We start from the raw sequence: 5,364 nt of genomic DNA on the forward strand, positions 1-5,364 counted from the left end.
CCCTAGTGTATCAACTGTTGAAAAAAACCAGTTGTGTTTGCAAGAAGTAACAAATCCCACTGAGTTAGACGACCTCATTTCTAATCATGCTTCCATCACAAAATGTTGCTTCCATTTACACAGTCAGGACAGAACACCAGTTCCCCGTCAAGCAATATTCATGTCCAGATGTAGCAAATGTTGAGAACGGCCATTAGGCCAAGCCAAACCATCATATTCACACATACCTATACACATATACACACTTACATACACTTACACACAACCATATACCAAACTATGTAGGAGTGAATTTCTGCAGCGGCTTTTTACAGAGCCGACCCCTAGATTACATGCAGGGATTCCCTCAGAAAGACCATTAATCGTCTCAAATCCTAAGCCATTTATGCCATGGCTGAAAAGTTTGCCTTTTTTATGCTTATGACAAATACACAGTGTATAACTCAGACGGCATCTTTCTTTACCAACCATGCATAGTACTGCAACAACAAATAAACAAAAAACCGAAGCTTGTAGTAAGGTAGAATATGACACCTGTGTTACTTGAGCTGCAAGCTCCATTTTAGCAAGTTCAGACAGTGGCGAAAACGAGCAAAAAAAAGACCTACTCCAGGGCTAAGTGAGGGCCAGAGTGTGCCCTCACCTCACTTTATATAGGATGGCATGCACGCTCCCAGAGCCAGTAGGTTGAATGCATTCGACCGCCCTCAACTGCGCGAGCCTACAAGTGCCATTGCCTGGGGAAGGCGATCGAGAGTGGATAGGGGCCGCCTACCCTATGTGATGATATTGCTTGATTCTTCATGCTTTGATTAAGCGGGGGTAAAGTGCCATTATATGGCAGTTTCCATTGGCATGGCAAAAGGGTATCATTTATTATGCAACCATGGGGGGGGGGGGGGGGGGGGGGGGGTTGTTTTGGGGTTTTTAAAAAAAGAACTTATGACCAGTATGCTAGTGTGTGTGTGTGTGTGTGTGTGTGTGTGTGTGTGTGTGTGTGTGTGTGTGTGTGTGTGTGTGTGTGTTTGTGTGTTTCATACTCACAATTGTGAGTGAAGATGATGTATTAACTCAGCAAAGAATGTACAATGAGCCTCAAGCACTACATGTGCCCCAAGGGGAAAACATTTCCACAAAAGGGGGAGCACAGTTCACCTATCCGAGTCACTAATACAACTTATTGCATGTTTTCATTCTTCAGCTATGAAGTAGATCCTACTCTTAACCTTATTACAAATATAAGCTCGATGCCTTCATGCACGATATCCTTGAATTGGGCTACCACAAAGTTTCTCTTAGACCCAAAGGTTCCTTTCTTTCTGGATTTGCTGTGAACGCACATTATATGAATAATTTCTTAAAGGTGCACCCCTTGAGGATTTGTTTCAGGTATGAAACATTCTCCCTTCTAGCACCAAGCCATTACTAAAGAAGAGCACCTTCTAACTCCTAATATGCACCAAAAGATTCACCTATTAAAAAATTTTTGCATGTTTTTTCCATCTTGAATGTCATAATAACCATGAATAACACTCTATATTGTGCTATAGCTTTCTTATTGAGTAAATTTATTGAACCAGTTGTCAAATTTGTGAAATTCCCAAACTACCTTAATTTGATGCTACTAGATCTAGCTTTAAAAAATGTATACATTAGTTGAAAAGATTCACTAGATATCTCATTTTTGCTGCATACTCTCTTTCAACATCTACATCACCCTCTATAGTCCTTTGCTCTATGGATTACCAACTCTTTTGGTCTTTTCCTCACCCTCTATTGCCTTTAGCTCCTGGGCTTTATCTCTCTACACATCTCTCTTCCTTCCCCACATGGTGAGAATATCACTCTCTTTTCTTGCCACCTCAATGTTTCCACTCATAAAAGATAAGTGAGAGAGAGAGCTACTATGTGGATTAGGGAGACACAAAGAGCCTCCGTTTCCAATGGTTTTGATGGCGGCACATGCTAATGGCAAAGACGATGGCATGCATCATGGCTCAGAGGCAGACTCATGGTACTGCTACAATCAATTTTTTGCATTTGTTGATCAATCTTAACGTCAACTAAAAGAGAAAGAGGTAGTTTTCATGCAAATAAAGAGAGAGATGTGGAATAGATTGATCAACAGGTGAAAAAAAATTATTGTTGTAGACACACAAGCCTACATCTAAGCCATAGTGCATGCCATCATCTGTGCCATTGACATACACCACCGTCAGAACCATCGATTGGCAAATGGTGGCTCTTTGTCTCTCTCTAGTCAACATGGCAGTTCTTTCTCTTCTCTTCTCTGAGATACAAGCATGAGGAGCTTTTTTTTGGGGGGAGAGAGAGAGAGAGAGAGAGAGAGAGAGAGAGAGAGAGAGAGAGAGTTTGCAATAATTTCACAAGATGAGAAAAGGATTGGTAATCAGGTGTTGTGTGCGGAGAGATGGAGCCAGAGAACACAAGGCAAAAGAGGATGAGGTAGAGGCCAAAAAGATGAGAGACGAAGCCACAAAGCAGAGGGTGATAAAGGGTGGTGCAGAGATTGAAAGAGAGGACACAATAAAAATGAGATGCCTAGTGAATCTTTTCACCTAATGCATACATTTGTTAGAACTAGACCTAGTAGCTAGCATCAAAATGAAATTTGTTTGGCTACAATGAGTGGTTTTTTTTTTGCAAAATCCTCCTATATAAGGATGGAAAATGTATTTAGAAAGTAGAAATATACATGAAAATCACCCTCCTCACCAATCCGGTGTAGGGATACCAAAAAGAATACACTAGCTAGTAGGGAGCCACCCATCCACATCTCAAGCATTAGGTGAAAAAGGGAGCAACCATTCAAGCAGAACAAAATACAACCGCAAACGGGGGGAGTTGTTACCTCCATCACTGATAGACCAAGCATTTTGGATGCCACCAAAAAAGAAGGGCTCCTACCACAAGCATTCCCTTGTATGAATTCCATATGCCTGAAAAAGAGCAAGACATATCTAAAGCTAGCAACCAACTCCACACCTACTCCAAAACTTGTAAGGGAGATGCCACTAGGATGGATGGTCTGTCACCCTAATCCACCATGTCCTCCATGCAAGAGCGACCCACCAACATTACCATTACTAGTAGAAGCCACCATGGAAAACCGTATGCCCACAAAAGCCTCTGCATAAAGTCAAATATATATCAAAGAGAACTATTGTAGAACTAGAACTTTCCACTCAATGTACAAAAGCCACATCGACCATGAAAAATGAGTAGTTTTAAAAAGGAGATTTGACAAGTAAAGTTACTCTAGCATCAATTAAAAGACCTACGTTGCTCAAGCTTAAAGGTTTTTACTAGTGGATAAACTTGTATCTCAATTCAGTAGTAAACATTTATGTTTTGGATGTAAGGGGTACATATACAAGCTATATATACAAGTGGTATTATAAAATTCCATTTTAGTGTGTGCCTCATCTACCTTTTACTTATAAAAGCATTGAAGATATTAAGATGATAGCAATAATACCTTCTTAAATCTTGAGAGATTCATAAACTTTAGGCCGATCAATATATATCCATAAGAGGAAGCGTCTCTTTAATCCTTCTTCTTTGTTCTTCTTCTTTTTTTGTTGAGAAAACAACTGAATTACTTAAGAAAAAAAGTAAAAATACAACTACCCCTAAGGTAGGATAGGGGCTATCCTGACCATAAGAAGAGTGGCCTAAAGACTTGAGAGACATCAATGAAAATTACAAGAGAAAAGCAGCTAACTATAGCATGAACTCTTAAGGGCTCATAAAAAGACAAGATGACAAGCGTCCATATCTTCCACCTCAAAGACATTTGCAAAGCCTTAACATCAGCTTGAGCAGCATCAGAAACAAGATCGGATATCTCCATCATAACAACCCTAAAACTAGTAGCAAGGGTAATAGCAAATGGAGAGTAGGGGAGGCCAAACACATATTTCTTCATTTTTGCCCAAATCTGCCATAAAAAGGGACCTTTGAGGCAGGTCTAGAGTGGCAGATCTATAAAACTACACTCTTCCAGCAATATTGATCTTCAAGTGAGCTTTGATGAGTAACCACACAGGCTTTATGAAGCTCCCTTTTGAAAAGGATATTATGTTTACAATTGAGAAACAAGCGAGGTAGGGTCTCCTCATGAACTTTGCATCCAATGAAGATTCCATTAAAAACACCAATACTTTTGGCCTTTGCTCCTATCCATAACCCTAGTGAAGAATGAGCCACATGAGACACCTCTGCTTGATAGAGAGAGGGTAAGCCAATATACATCGAAACCTGTAAGACCATTGTTTTTCATTCCAAGACACTCTCTATTCATTATTAAGCTTTGAAATTAGATGGGGGTCCATCTTGTCAACATCCCCCTTAGCTGCATAGGTGTTGATGTATACTTTGAAGAGAGAAAGGGCATGACCTTTAACACATCTCTACATATATACCTGCATACTACTATGTAATCTGACCAGGACCATATCAACACATCCTTGAAGCAGTTGATCTTTGGAGAGCCAGACTCCATCCTTGTAGATATCCTTCTAGGTTCTCAATCTTGCTTTGAAGAACTTGTGTGCCTTTCTAGGCAGATGCCATCCATTAGCCTGTGCATGCTAGCCAAACACGATAGAGTCATGTAGCCAAAAAGAGGTAGAGTAAGCCCAATCCTTTGGGGGAGGCCAACCATCTTTCCTACAATCCCAAGATTTCCAGAAACTTACAAACACGGTCAGAACCATTGAGTGTAAAGTTAGTATCAAAATTCAACAAAACTTCAAGTAAGAGCCCATTCCAAGCTTTATAGTCTCTAAGGTGAAAATTTGTAGATTTCTTTTGATAAACACTGCCCAAAGTCCAAGGATGAAAATGGGAGTCCATTCCAAGATTTATAGTCTCTAAGGTGAATTTCTCTAGAATTCTTTTGATAAGCAATGCCCAAAGTCTAAGGATGAAGATGCTCTCAAAATCCATTTGCTTGCCAGCTTGGTGAGGGGTTAACCTCTTAGAGCATGTAAATTACCACGTGAGTTTAAATGAATGGGTTTTTTTATTATTTTAAAAATTTTAACAGGATTATATCAATAGAAGGGGTTTTCTAATTGATTTTAGAGAAAAACCCATAAGTTTTTGAAGAAAAAGGGTCACTTACCACCTTAATCATGTATGTAAAGGGTTTTTTTAATACCCTTTGAACACACATTATATGAATAGTTTCTTGAAGGTGCACCCCCGAGCCAGCTTGTAGGATACTGAGAATGCGCCAGCCTCCCACTTCTTTATTTTTGCAACATACCTGCTAGGCCACTTTGGGGATTTCATTTACATCCTTAGAATTACCCCATAAGATTCTTCTTGCCAAGGTGA

Source organism: Adiantum capillus-veneris, chromosome 12, assembly GCF_014529385.1.
Source record: "Adiantum capillus-veneris isolate H3 chromosome 12, ASM1452938v2, whole genome shotgun sequence".
NCBI lineage: Eukaryota > Viridiplantae > Streptophyta > Polypodiopsida > Polypodiales > Pteridaceae > Adiantum > Adiantum capillus-veneris.